Source organism: Akebia trifoliata, chromosome 15 (genome assembly GCF_017979445.1).
Source record: "Akebia trifoliata isolate Shusen 1 chromosome 15, ASM1797944v1, whole genome shotgun sequence".
In the NCBI taxonomy this organism is placed as follows: Eukaryota; Viridiplantae; Streptophyta; class Magnoliopsida; order Ranunculales; family Lardizabalaceae; genus Akebia; species Akebia trifoliata.
Genome location: NC_141389.1, coordinates 19,843,855 through 19,860,475, shown reverse-complemented (window position 1 = coordinate 19,860,475; position 16,621 = coordinate 19,843,855).

Sequence of the window (16,621 nt, the reverse complement as noted above, 5' to 3'; positions counted from 1 at the left end):
CCTTTATTTATTAAGAAGGTTAATCTGAAAATGCGTTGATCCACACATATGTAGAGCGTGGATTCATTTGGGGTGGGGGGGGGAACCATATTTTAGGGTTTTTATGGAGTTACTATCTAATTCTAGGTTTACGACCTACAAATTATCTTGTAATTTGGATCAATCTATAATACAAATCATGGGTAAAGGGTTTGGTAATGGAATTTAAAAGGTGTTAGCCATTGATTCCGCCTGATAAAAATCGGTGTCTACCACAATCCATTGACTAATCTAAAGGTTAACATGATTTGACTAAAGTCACTATGACAAATTAAGGGTGAAGTTGTCTTTTATCATCATTGAATGGAAATTGAGTTAAAGCTTAATTAAATATAATTTTCTTTCACATTGCTAATCCCATCAAAGGATCACAAAAAGATCCATTTTCACATATATTTGATCAACTCATGAAAAATAGATCACCTGAAGTCCACTAAAAAATATGTCATTATCACAAAATTATCATATGGAATCGAACCCTAAGATCAAATAAAAAGGCCTTATCACATTTAATTGCCTTATTGCATTTAATCCCCAAAAATCTGAGACATTGGGGTCAATGCAATAGTTTTAAACTTTTACGACTCTGGAAGGTTGGACCAAGAAAAATCGAAGTTTTACAAATATTGATCCATTGAGTTGATTTATCAATTATCTCCAAAAATTTGATGTTCATCTCATATGTTCTTAGTGACAAAAATCTTCGATTTTTTTAAGAAGTCACGATTAAATAATGATTTTAAGAGTTGTCGATTAAATCATGATTTTTTTTTTCGAAAAAAACAAAATTAATTATGATTTAGTCCTAATTTTTTCAAAAAATCACGGAATATTTTTTATTTTAACATTTTTTTAAGTATTATTTTTTCATTTTATAAATAAAATACATATTTAAAAAAAAATTATACTTAAATAGTTATTTTTTATCTTTTACTTTATATGATGATTTCCCGATTTTGTCACTATGCATATATGTAATTGATCACTGTGTCAACTTGATAATAATGAATAAACTCTGACTTTTTGCACATACATAACCATTGAGTTAACTAGACAAACAAGAATAAAATTAGAATATATACCTACTAATTTCCATTTATGTCCAAACCAATTTCTACTTCAGAAAATCAACTTGAAATCTCATTATTGTAAGTTGGTTCAAATTATGAAGATTGAATCATTAAGAAAGATTGTATAATTGATGTAATTTTCTACTTTACAATCAATCAAACTTCAAATCGAGGTGTAGTTTTTATTTTAGTAAAGGTTGACAATGTCGACAATAAATTTCATGATCTACCTTGCGTGAAATTAGATCGTAAATGATTTTTTATAAATTTGATGAAATGGTAGTACAGATCTTAATACACTCTATCAAAAGAGTGTTCAACCTCTGATAAAAAGTCAAATACAAAATGATAATAGTGACATGTGTTTAGCCTTCTCCTCTTCGGGCTTAGCATTTGACTAATTGAGAATGAGCTTTTGGCATGTAGATGATTATTTTTTATGTCTGATCGATGTAAAAAAATTTGTAGATTTTCTTCTCTTCGAACTTTGTACTTGATCGATTGAAAATGATTTCTTAGCTTCTAGAGAAAGATTGAGAGCTTGATCTCCTCTAGAGGGTAATTGTAAATTTTTTTCCTCTCCATGCTTGACTTAGAAGGATTTCTTGATCTTTGGATAAGGGCTTTTAGGCTTGATCTTCTTTGGAATTTTGTTGTAGATTTTCTCATATCCATTCTTAGCGCTTAATTGATTGAGAAGGATTTCTTGGCATTCGAAGAAGAGATTTTAGGCTTAATCTTCTCTTGAATCGAAATTCAAGTCTCTCTTGAAGAACTTTACTTCTTCTATAAAGGAAGGCTTTAGATATTTTTCTTCTCTAAAGAAAGCTTTTGTCTTTTTAAAGAAAGTGATTATAAGTCCCCTTCAAATGAGGGAGGCTTTGGTATTTATAAATTTAGGTTAAATTAACTTTTTAACTATACCCTTAACTTAAAGGATTTGATTAGTTTGTTTAAAGGTTAATTTCATCCAATTCCATTTTAGAGGACTTTATGAAGTTTTGGTGTGCCAAACTCATTTATTTGGGCATAGGACCCAATATTAAATGTGAATCACTTGAATTTATTGGATCATGGGCTTTATTAGTAAAAATAAAAAATCGAAGCTTTAAGAGCCTCGTTCCCTATTAATGGCCCAATTTAAATTTATTGAGTCTTTTATAAGTTTTAGGGGTTTCTTGTGATTTAAGAAAGATGTAGGGATCAAATTAAAATTTTGATGCCTATAGACACGAACCAATTTCAGATGCAAACCGGATTGAGTTCTAGCTTTAATGAAGGCTAAAGCAAACTCAATTAGGTTTAAAGTTGAGGCCCATATTCAAACAGAATTGAACTTGAGTCTTTATGCGAACTTATGAGTATTGGGTTCTAAATTACACTCAGTCTTGAACCAACACCTAAACTCCGTATTAGATTGAATCTTTGAAATTTAGGTTAATATGAATCAAAATTAGATAAGTATCAAGTTTTTGACGTACCAAAAAACGATATAAATCTAGTTTTTGGTATGGCATGAAACCCAAGGGGAGCCAGTTTTCTAATCAATCTTAGATACCAATGTAGAGACTGCAATTGGATAGTAATCTTGACCTATTGAGTAAGGATAAATCAAAACAAAACCAAGACATTAAAAAAACTAACATGGATCTGGTGACTTCCCTTCAGAGAGTGGAAGAAAAAATAAGCTTGAGCCAAAGAGAAACCAAAAGCAATGAACATAGATTAAAGGGTATGATAGAAAGTATCAAAGAAGTAGTGGTTCTTCAAAGAATTGTGGAGAATTCAACTACCTTTCATAGATACTTCTAGCATGACTTTTTGTTATCTTTCTCTCTTTTTTTTCTCTCTCTCTCTCAATTTATTTTTTATTGTTTTTATTTCATGTGAAAGTCACCCACAAGTTTTTAAAAGGATTGTGTAATCAAAAGTCGATAGTGAATATGAATGGAAATTCGAAACTTTATTGCTCCTACTCCTCCATTCTTATGGTGCCCCGCTAAACGTTAACACAAATCCCAATGTCAACTTGAAGTTTGGATATGGTTTCTTCTGTTTATGTTAGCATTCCACAGAATTTAAAAATCTGATAAGCCAATATCCAACAAATCTTATATATAGCAATGTACCAAAAGTATACAAGATGTGGAACATGGTAAATGGTGAAAAACATAGAGTTAGATCAAAGTTGCGCAAAAAGGAAAAAATATACAGGATTACAAAAATTTAACATCTCACTAACATGGACCTAATCTCTCAACCCAAAAACTACATACACCTCCTGGGACGAATAAGCTCGTAATGGAAGTAGTCTCAATACTCACCAGGTAATGGACTCTGATCGTCGGTATGACCCACCAGATGGTCTTTGCTCGATGGCTCTATGACTGCCTCTCTGGCTGCAGGCTTTGAAACTAAAAAAAAATAGGAAGTAAAGGGTAAGTAACAAAGGTTACCCAATAGGTCTACAAATAACTCCTACTAATAATCTCACCTAATGTGAATGAATAAGCATATTGGAACATTTCAAAACATGCAAAACTTTACAATTTAAACTACGATTAACTGGTACATATAGCCAGGGATGAGTAACTAAATAGTTTAAAAGTCCACATATATCCATCATTAGTAATCACTATACATTTTTAATTTTATACAAATAAATTAACAACATTGAAATAACAGGCATGCTTTCTAGTTTATAATTTAAAATAGAACAATAGATACATATTACACAATGGGAAGTAGTGGAATTAGAGAGTTGGGATTCACGACTGGATCGCTCCTAGTTGAGACATGATGTACAACATTAATATGACTTTTAGTTCCTGATTTTGTTGTCGATTGTTTCGTTTACCACATTGGATGCCCATTTATCTGGCTCAGACGGGTTGTTTGACGTAATCGTAAGCAATGGGTCTCTTTTCGATGTGTCAGAACATTCGACTACTTTAGATTGTTGGTGATCACTGACCAATCATCTTCGTCTATACCTATCAGGTGTGCATGTGATTCCCAAATATATATAACTTCATTCGTATACGACCACCTTTGCAATACAAGTTCACTGGTAAAGAGAGAGAGAGGAATAGACCCGGATTTCAGTTGTGATTTCATTCTCTTATGCGTCTCATACCACGTATGAGCTTGGTTGTCTCTACCGTACATCTTAAGTTAGTAAACCACTCTGGATGATATGACGCACTATCCCTTCAAGCATTCACAAACTCTTTAATAGCTCACAAAATAACTACTCATATATATATATATATATATATATATCATTTTTCTTTAAAAATAAAAGAGAAATTAACAATACAATGTTGAGAATGGGTATCCAGCTTTTTACCATTCAATTGTGGCCACGCGGCCTAAAATAAATAACAGATCATAATTATAACTCAACGCCTTGCGCTAACAAAATTTAAATAAACATACAACCAATCATTATCACTAGATATCCCTTCACCAACCTACACATAACATACAATGTAAAATGCAGACATCACCCCTCAGGTGTGATTCTGACATTTTACCGTTTCATCCATTTTCTATTCTTTTGACATTTTCACTTTTCATCTTTTTCAAACACAATATCCTTTTTTTCAATCCTTCAAAGTTATTTTCTTTATTCAATCGAAAAATCATCAAAGTTTACTCAAAATAGGGTCTCGGCGATGCATGGAACCAAAGCTGTAAGAACTATGAAAACTGGTGAAAATTTGACTAAGTGTTGGAAGCTCAATTTTTCAAAGTTCTTGAAATTGAAAACAGATTTTTAGAAATAAAAGCCTTGTATATGAGATTCGACATCATGTAATTTTTATTACCTAATTCAAAGTAACACAAAATAGATTCACTTTTGAAAATTAGTCGAAATTTATGTTTTATTCTTGAAACCAAAAATCAGATTTAATTCCTTTAAGTTTTGGATTTTGAAATCATTCCTATTATTTTGAAATAGGGAGTAAAACCTTAATTTCATTAAAGAACTTAAAGTAAATAGCAAGTAAAAATTAAATAAGACATTTACTTCAATATTTTTATTTTTAATGAAATAAATGGTTGTAATTTCGTGAATTTTTTATTTTTCGTCGTATTTTTCGAGTTTTTCGCTCATTCTTCAATTCTACTAACCCACATTCAAATCACATGTTTAAACCACGATAAAATACATCAAACACAAAGGTTCTAGCATGAATTTGAAATAAATTTGATGACATTCTACGATATTGAAGAATACAACAAGTTTCAATAAAAACCTAAATACACATTTTCGAAATCTATGACTACTAATAAGAATTGAGAGTCCCCTACTTGATTTGTGATTGTCAAATGTGATAAGCTACCACGAGAATCGATGATTGTCAGTCCGAAACTTGAGATTGAGTGAACTTCGGTGCCAACGATCAGGTTGGGTGCGAAACCTTCGATGAAGTTGTTCTTCCTCCTTCTACAATGATGAATAACTATTCTTCTAATTGGATGAGACTCCAAGTGGGTAGTATCGAACCCACTCGTTATTTTTGGTAAGAAACCAAGAGGAAGAAAAGAAAGTGAAGATCGAATGGGTTGAGAACGTGGAGTTTGACAATGCTGACAACTTTTTCTTCTTCGTCAACAATTAACACAGACTTGATTGCGAGGGATCTTGATGAGAATGGATCGAAACCCTTGGGTGGGGAAATGGGTTGGTTCTTTGTGAGTTGGAGAGGAGAATAATGAAATAAAATTAGGGTTTAGTTCTTTTTTAAAAAGCTGGAAGGTATTGTTGGTATTTTTTTTTTGTTTCTAATTTTGATAATAACTTGACTATTTGGACTTAGAAAATGACAAATGGATATTCCATTTTGAATAATTTTTCATTGTGGACTTAATGGTGACGTTGAATTTTTCTGATTCTCGTTCTGACGAAATTTCACTATTTTAGATCCCACTCCACATGAAATTCAAGGATTTTAGAACTTTTTCATCCGAATTTGAATTCGAACGTGCTTATAGGCTAAAGTATATATTTCGACTTTTTTTAATCCAATGGAAAAGTCGATTTTCATTGAAAATCATCCTAACAAGATCCGAGTATTTTACCTTAAGTATTTCTTTTATAATTTCTTCAAAATTTTACTATTAGTTTTCCTCAAGATACAAATTAAAAACTCAGGGTGTTACAATTTTTCTCATTTTTTTGTTGTAGAACATGACTACAACATAAATGCCCCCTATTTATGTTGTTCACCCTCTTTTTTCATGTTTCTTTCTCATTCCATTTTCATGATCTCCCTATCCTCTTCTTTGTCACGATTTTCTTTTAAAAATCTTGATTGCCTTCTCCAAAAAGATTGTAGACACCCCACTTGGTCTAGATTAAGCTTGAGAGCTCGCAAAATCTAATAGAAAAATGTTTGACCTGAAGATCTTTTCAAAAAGGGATAAAAAAAAACCCATCAAAAAGAAGGCTTAAGGCCACATGGACCTTTTAATCTAAATTAATTAAGGCTTATCCGTAGGTTACCCAAAGATAGGCATTTTTGCCTTGTCCTTTCCTAAGCCATGAACATGGTAATTTTACCTTTTCCTCACCTTACCAACAGACAAGCACAAGTTTGCCTTGTCTTGAGTTCACACAAGGACTTATTTTCTTCTATTTTATCTCTCTTTCACCCAAGGATAAATGGTTATACTTGGGATTTGTGCACTTGAGTGCTTAAGGGAATTTACCTTTAAATCCTCCTTAATCCTCTATTTTCCTTTGGACCACAATGTTGTTTTACCTCTTTACCCTCCATTAGTGCAAGCTTAGCACTACACCTTTGGTTTTAAAGTGATTGAATAATTCTCTCCTACCCCTAATTTGTTGAGATTCATTCAAAGGTAATTTACCATTAAGGATACCCTCTTATGCTTAAAACAAGGTTATTCATCCAAAGTTTTATGCAAATTGATCATATTCAAAAGTTCATGACCCTTTTTCTCTTCAAGAAAAATTATTTAAAATCTCAAAATAAATTACTCTTTTATCCTCAAGTTGTTCGAAGCCTATCCAAAGTAATTGATGAAAGAGCCCCCAACTCTCATATGTTTATTACATGCCATTATTGCTCTTAAATTATGTAGAGTTTGACTAAATTTAAAGGATCATGACATTCTCACCCTTCAAAGAGAATTCTTTAAAATATTAAGAGTAATTACCCTCTTAACCTTAGTTTGTTGAGAATTATGAAAAGTTAATTGACCCCTTGAGCCCCCTCTTCTATGTTATTTGCATGTTATTGTGATCAATTTTCATCCAATTTATTGTCTTTCAAAGGGTTTGGATACTTTTATCCCTCTCAAAGAATTATCTAAAACCTTGTGAGCTTTTATATTTGTATATTTTGATTGTCATAATTGGTAAGACTCAAAGATGTGAGAATAACCATCAAAAACACTTCGATTGAAAGCAACGAAGTTCATTTATGAAGGTTTTCTTGCGAATAAGTTGAACTTGTGGAACTTAGACCTTTATATCCCCAAGAGTTTCCTAAAAGCCTATAAACAGAGCACCCCTCCAAGGTAAAAGAAAATAAATCTACCATCCTAAAATTCTGTGGCGCCCCGCCGAACGCTAACACAAATCCCCATGTCAGATCTCGAGGTACTGGTGGCACCTCGAAATTTCGGCATGGTCTCCTCTGTTTATGTTAGCATTCCAAGGCGTTCAACCTGCACCTGATAAACGACATACGATCCTGCATATAACAAATAAAATATAATACTAGCGTAAGCCTATATACGTCTAATAATGTGCGATAGATCAGAGTGCGGAAGAACAAAAATTATATACAGGATTATACAGAGACTTCTCATTCTAACAAAATTCCTATCGCTCAGAACAAAAATCTATATTACTCCTAGACAAATCGACCCACTAGGGGGTGTAGCCCCAATACTCACCAGGTGACGAACTCTGGTTGTCTATCTGACCGACCAGATGATCTTCACTCATGCTCTATACCTGCCTCGCCAAGCTTTGAATCTGAGACTAAAAAATAGATAAGGAAAGGGTGAGTAACAATGGTTACCCAGTAGGGAAACAAACAATTTCTGCCAATAACCCCTCCTAACATGAACGAATAAGCATACTGAATCATTTTAAAATATATAAAATTTTACAAAAGAAGCTACGATTAACTGGTACATATAACCAGGGATGAACAACTAAACATTTTAAAACTCACATTACATCGATCAGTAGTACTCACTATAACATTATCTTTTTATACAAATCTAATTGATCAAATGGAAATAATAAACATGGATTTCATTTTATATATCAAACTAAACAACAGATACATAATACACAATGGTGGAGTATTGGAATTAGAGTGTTGGGATTCACGACTGGATCGCTCTCAGTCGGGACATGATGTTACAATTTCTCTCTGGCTTTTAGTTCCTGATTTTGTGGCCGGTCGCTGCACTTACCACACTTGGTTGACCATTTATCCGGCTCAGGCTGGCCGTTTGACGTGACCGTAAGCAATGGGTCTCTTTTCGATGTGTCAGAACGTTCGACTACTATAGATTGTTAGTGATCACTGACCAATCATTTTCGTCTATGCCTATCAGGCGTACATGTGATTCCCAAATATACAAACCATTCGTATACGACCACCTTTACATTGCAAGTTCACTGGTAAAGATAGAGAGGAATAAACCCGGATTCCAGTTGTGACTCCACTCTCATACGCGTCCCATACCACGTATGAGCTTGGTGGTCCCTACCGTACATCCCAGGATAGTACACCACTCCGGATGATATGACGCACTATCCCTTCAGGCATTCACAAACTCTTTAACAGCTCACAAAATACTTACATATATATATTATTTTTATTTGAAAACAAAAGAGAAATTAACAATACAAGGTTGAGAATAGATATCCAGTTTCCTACCATGCAAGTGTGGCCACCCGGCCTAAAATAAATAACATAACGGAGCGCCTCGCGCTAACAGAAATTTAAATAAACATGCAACCAACAATATTATCCCTGGATATCTGTTCACCAACCTGCACACAACCCAACAAGTAAAATGCAGACATCACCCCTCGGGTGTGACTCTGACATTTTACCGTTTCATACCCTTTTTCCCTCTTTCCGATTTTTACAATTTTCAATTTCTTCAATAAAACATCAATTTTCTGATATTCATCAACTCAATATGAGTTCATTGAATATTAAATCACATTTTCCAACTAAAGAATTTATTTTTATCAAAAACCTTAAAAAAATATAAAACTTATATTAAAACGGGTTCCGAGTAGTGCACATGACCCAACTTACAGAAATAACCCAATAACATACTTTACCCACGTATAATTTGTTAAAAATACAATTAAACATGTCAATCATGCAATTTCTAGCGTGAATTTTTAAAATAACAAAAGAATTCTACATTTCGGAAATACATCCAAATTTTTCGATAAAATCCTAAATGCAATTTTCACAATCTACGATTACTAATAGAAATTGAGAGTTCCTTACAGTCACTAGACGACGTAATTGAAGCACGTACGCGGAAATCGAGGCGATCGGCACGGAAATCGAGACGGACCGAACTTGGAAGCGGCTGATTTTTGAAACCGGCCTGGTGGTTTCGAAGATCTCGATGTGCTTGTCTCTTCTCCCTTCTACGTCGAAAGACAGTTTGACCCCGAAATCGATGAAAATCGAGGTCGAAGTTACGAAAATCTCCGTATAAAAATACGGCTGATTTTTGACTATACGGGGTGAAAAATACGAGAAAGTGGAAGGAACTTGGTTGGGTTATGTAGAGAATGAGGCTGCGGACGTTTCTCCCTTCTGCGTCGGAAAGCGATTTGACCCCGAAACGGACGAAATCCGAGGTCAAAGTTTCGAAATTTCCGTATCCAAATACGGCTGATTTTTGACGATATCGGGTGAAAAAGGAGATGAAATGAATGGATCTTGGGTGGGTTTGGTAGATGTCGAAGCTGCGGATCTTTTTTTCTTCTGCGGCGATCGTCGAAAGTGGACCGTTTGCGACAAATCGATGTTGGAAGAACGAGAGAAAAATAATTTTTTAAAAAAAAAACGTGGCTGATTTTGACGCGTTGGGGAAGATGAATAGTAAGAAAAAAATAAAAATTTATTTATATAAGGTCTCGGGACGAAATCGATATTTTGGCTATTGTTTTGATCGATGATAACTTGATCATCCGGACTCCAAAACTGACAAATGAATACTCCATTTCGCCTAATTTTTCGTTCCTGATCTAATGGTGTAGTCAATTTCTATAAATTATGTCTCTAACAAAAATTTACATTTTTGGCCTGAGGTGGCCCCTAAACTTGATGTCGTTTTCGTTTTTGGCGATAATTCGACTTCCTGATCTCCAAAAATGACAAATAAATAGTCCATGTTGAATAATTTTTCGTTATGAACCCAATGGTATGATCGAATTTTAAAAATTATTGCTCTAACAAAAAGTCACTGTTTTAGCCTGGTCCGACCCGATAATCGAGGATTTTGCAACTTTTATATTCGGACTCGCATTTGAGCATGCTTATAGGCTAAACTATGTTTTTCGATCATTTTGAAACTAATGGTGAGGTCAGATTCCATTAAAAATGATCAGAAACATCTTAAAATTTTATCCCTAAATCCCACTTTCAAGATTTTCTTAAAATTCCACTATTTATTTTTTTCCTCGAGATATGAATTAAAAATTCGGGTTGTTACAAATTCTGTCCAATTCGTTTCTTATCTCCTTATAAAGTCTTGTCTTCTTGTCTCCTTATAAAATTTCAAAATTATGTCCAAATATTTACTCATACTCTTAGAAATATTAGAAAAAGAAGAAGAAGAAAAAGATTAAACGAATAAAATCAAGGTGGGGTGAAACTTTTAAAATTTTGTTTTGTTAATTGTATCCCGCAAATCCCACTTCTATCTCTCCCATTCTATACTTTCAAACTCTTAAAATTCCAAAGCAATGTAATGAAATTTTACTTTTACTTTCAATGGCTTAAGGAAGAAGAGAGTAATCTCTCCATTGTGAGGTGATCTTATCTTTTGGTTAAGTCCATAATAAATTCCTTAGAGAATACTTAATTGTAATAGCAATTGTCTTTCAATTATTTACTTTCAAGCACTTTAAATTTCAAAGTAATGTTGTGTAATTTATTTTTACCTTCAATGGCTTAAGGAGGAAAAGAGTAATCCATCCATTATGAAGTGGTCTTCCAGTTTCCAAGTCCATACTAAATTTCCTAGGAAATATTTAATTTTAATAGCAATTGTCTTTCAATTATTTCCTTTCAAGAACTTTTAAATTTGAGCAAATAGTATAGTTTTTTTTATGACTTAAGGGAGTGATCCCTGCATCTAAGGTGATCTTTTATTTTCTAAGTCCATAATAAGTTCCTTAAGGAACATTTATTTTCCATTGTTTTGTTCTTTACTTTTCTAGTCTACTTGCATGCATGTAATATAGGCACTTTAATGGCTAAGGAAGAAAAGAGTAATTCCTCCATTGTAAAGTGATCTTCCCCTTTCTAAGTCCATAATAAGTTCATTGTAGAACACATGCATTCATATACTTTGTAGACACTTACTCATGCATAAGGTGAAAATGCCAAAAGATACATTTAATCCATGGAAGTATGCTTAGAGCTTCACCAACAAAAATAAGCTTACATTTGAGCCTAATTTCATTTTAGAAAATGCTTGAATCTTTTATAGTGAAATCTACATAGATTTGCACTCAAACTTAAAGAAAACAAAAATTTCAGCAAGTGGAACATCTTATTTTTACCTTATTGTTAGCACCTACATGCATATACATCCATGCATACTTATTAGCATTATAATTCAAAAAAAATCTTTAAAAAATAGTTTTTTTTTACTTCATTTTGACCAATTCATGGTAACCACCAGCTTAGTGGGTTAGATTAGGTGCTTAACAATTTCCTTGTGTCACAACTGAACCTCCTTACCCTTAACCTTTAGGTTAAGACTAGATTTAAGTCACCAACTCCTTCCAATTTTATGATGTCCATTCATACCTTAAACTCTTTAAATGGTGACAACCCCCAAATCCAAGTAGATGAGGTCAAAAATCCATTGAAGCTCGCATATCTACAAAGATCTTTTCATCTCATTTATAAACTCAAGAGATTGAATTCTTTTAGAACTTTCTTCCCCCAATCCTCTTTTATTTTCAATTGGGTTTTATCTATCTGTTAGACCACGTTCGGTGTGGCCCAATTTCCCTCCATATTTCAAGTATTTTAAATCAAATTGCATTATATAATTAAAGCATATCAATATTGGAAAACCTTAAACTATTAGAATTAGAAAGAATCCTCATTCAGTTTTGATGGGAAACCTTAACGGAGAGAAATCTTACTAAAACAAGAGCTTTGTACCATTTATTTTTATCTATAAAAGAATGGAATGACACCCCTATTAGAACACATTGTCAAAATCATTGGAGCATGTTTGCTAAAAGATTTTGATCATTATTCTACTAAGAATGATAAATCCTAGCCGATCTAAAGAATAGATAGAGAAAAAGGTGAGTCTAGTATTCAAAAAGGTAGGCAAGTTGATTCAATTCTCACAAAAGAAAATTTTATATTTCTACAGATTTTCTCTTTTGCTCAATTTATTGATCTTGATGGCACAAGATAAGCCTCCGAATAATTTAACTCCATGATCATGAGCATAATAAATTCTTAAGATAAATATTGATTCTAATAAATATAAATAATGTTGAATAAAATTTATATTTAGTAATTGGAAAGTTAAAATGAAGGTGATGAGATATTTACAGGGGACAAATGATTACATTCTCACCTATAGGAGATCAGATAATCCAGAGATGATTAGATATGTAGACTCAGACTTTGCTGGATGTGCCAATATCAAGAAGTTTACATCAAATTTTGTGTTCCTTTTAGCTTAGTTGGTGGAGTTATTTCGTGGAAGAGCATGGAGTAGAGTGTTAATGTTTCATCTACTATGAAAATCAAGTTTGTGGCATACTTTAAGGCCACAAGTCAAGTTTGTGGCATACTTTAAAGCCACAAGTCACATTATCTGGTGGAGGAATTTTATCTTAGAACCTGAGATTGTCGACTCTATGGCCAGATCACTGAAGATATATCGTGATAATAATTAGTATCTCAAAACACTAATTTAATTACATATTTCTCAAGCACTTATCATGATTTAAGCTCTAGTTTTACTTTTATTGGCAAATAATCATGTTTATGCCTCATATAATCTCATTACATGTTTTATCATATTAATTAGGTATAATTGTATGAAATTATACAATTATCGAAATATTGATCACACGTATGTTCAAATGTGCATGTCAAAGATCATAAAGACAAAATTGAACACAATTATTGTCAAACAACTTTTCTTTACAAATATGAGAGAAGAAAGATCTTGGATATCCAATAATTTATGTTCATATTAAAAATCAAATGATTGAAAAGTATCTTTAGACTTAGGGGCAAATGTGAACCTTTTACCCTACTCGATTTATAAATAGCTAGGTTCGAGGGTGTTGAAACTCATAGACATCACATTGAGTCTAGTCGATAAGTCAATTAAGATTCCCAAAAAAAGTTGTAGAAGATGCGATAATGAAAGTCAATGATTTATATTTTCTCATCGACTTTATTGTCTTAGACACAAAGACAAATGTTAACCCAACTAACCATGTTGTTATAATCTTAGGACATTCATTCTTAATAACCTCTACTCAATCATTAGATGTCGAAATGGTGTTATGATATTAACTTTTTGGGATATGAAAGTCAAGTTGAATATCTTCCAAAATTTTCAAGGAGTTAATGTGGATGATGTTGAGGAAATGAATATTATTAATACTCTAGTCAATCAAACATGTTAGGATCTAATTCACTTTGATCCTTTGAAAAAATCTTTGGAACACTTTGACCTAGATGAATTAGTTAGAGAAGTTAATACATGATGTGAATATACTTGAAGGTTGATTAGGATGTAGAATTTAATATTTATAAACCTTAACTTGGATGGAAAGTAAGGGTTGAACCACAAATAAAAATGTGAAGAATCATACAAAGAAGAGAAGATTGAATCAAACCAAATATGAAAATAGTTTGATGATTAGGAGTCACAAAAATTAAAATTAAGTTGTTGGAAATTAGACTTAAAACAATAAGATTTAAAATCATTAGAGAAGAAGATTCACCTAGAGCTATCTACCTAGCCTCATCTAATCCTATCATCTTTCTTATCACAATCCAAGCAACTTTATCAACCTTAACTTGGATGGAAAGTAAAGGTCGAATCACAATACAAAGGGAAAATAATCATGCAAAAAAGATAACATTGAATCAAACTAAATATAAAAATACTTTGATAGATTAAGAGTCACAAAAATTGAAATTAAGTTGTTAGATATTAAACTTAAAACAGTAAGATTTAAAATCATTAAAAAAGAAGACCCACCTAGAGCTATCTACTTAGCCTCATCTAATCATATCATCTTTTTTATCTCAATCCAAGTAACTTAGTATTGCTCATTGGATTGAAAGATTTAACAATAAAAATTAATTTGGGAGGGTTCCTTCACTCACCATAGTGTGAATTCCTTACTATCTGTAGACACTCTATTTTTGCACTCACCTAATTAATCAACTCGTCAACCTGATTGCAACGGTTCCCAATGATAGATGATTATTTCATTACTATATTTTGTTGCTAGATATATTTTAAAAATTTGGATGAGGTATCTCAAACTAACAAAACTGTAGAAATCACGTTACGCTAGGAAAATCTAAACCCAAAAACATAGAAATCATCATTTTTCAGACAAAAAGAAACTTCACGATAAAAATCACTAAAAAATGACCAAGTTACCAAAATACCCTAATCTCAAAACATCCCTATAGCCTACGTTACGCTTAAGAAAACCCTTTCAAACACATAAAACAACAAATCAAAATCAAATAAACCATTTTACCAATTTTCACAAAATTCAACAAAATTACGAAAATGCCCCTCATAAAGTTCACGACCATTTCGCACAAAAAATTTCATAAATGACACCAACCAATATTCCCATTGAATTCCTTCTAAAAAATCAATTCCAAAACATACTGAAACATTGAAAAACGACTTAAAACACAAAAAGTCATCTCCGAGGGTAAAACGATAATTTTATAATTTTAATAATTAAAAATTCTAAAATTAATAATTAAAATATTAATTAATGTAAAGTGAAATTCTAATTAAAATTAAAGTCAATCAAGTAAGACTTAAGTCAAGATTCTAAAGTCAAGTCAATCAAGTAAGACTTAAGTCAAAATCCTAAAATCTAGTCAATTAAGTAAGACTTAAGTTAAAATCCTAAATTCTAATCAATCAAGTGAGACTTAAGTCAAAATCCTAATTAATCTAATAAGACCAAAGTCAAAACCCTAATAGAATTCTAATTAAACTCTAAAACTATCTAATGTAATTCTAATTAAAACACTAACTCTATCTAATGTAATTCTAATTAAATACTAACTCTATCTAAAAAACACCTAAAAAAAATCTATAAATAAAGGCATCTATAACCTATTTTTGTATTAAAAAAATAAATCCTAGAAAAAGTAGGTCAAAAAACTTCCATAACCTCCCATAAACCCTAATTTTGAAGTCCTAACTCCTTACTTAACATCCATATCCTAACTTGAGCTCAAAAAAATACCTAGAAACTCTTCAAAAACATCCAGAAATCCATAAATAAATTAGAAAAATTCATATATAAGAAGGAGGTACTTCACCTTGGAGATCTGAAGCGAATCCGGTGACAGAACGAAGTGAAGAGTGCTGTATGAGGAGTTGTTCTATCAGATCTGAAGGAACAAAACCGTTGCATTCATAAAGGTAAATATTTTTATTTTTTTATTATTTAGGTCTTTTTAGCAATGTAGTTTTATTTGAAAATTAGTAGAGACCGACGTTTGTCGAGCGGGGTTAGTGCTTAACACATTCCAACCCTTAATGTGATCCCCGGACTCAATATTTTTTTAGTAGGTTAGTTTTTTTTTTATCTGTTTCGAGTCGATGTTCGGTTCCTAGACCGTAATAACTAGGTGGCGACTCTCAAACCTCAAAATCAAAAGCAGATCCGCACCCCGTGGATCGAGGGCGCTTTCACTATCCATTATCTAAAATATTCATAGAATATCTTGGAATTATCTAAGTATGCTACATCAAACTCTAACATAAATGCTGAAAAGATTCATCTCTAACCTTAATCTATTGGAATTTGACAAGTCTTGAAGAGAACCTATAAGCATTAAACTAAAACAAAATCATATAAATAAATTATAGCAACATAGACTTGTTCTAGACTTTTCTTCTCTCTAATAGATGGAGACTAGCCTAAAGTTATTGTAAGTAAAAATAAATAAATAGAGAGAATTAAACTTGTTTTCATTGAATAGAAGTAAGTTAAA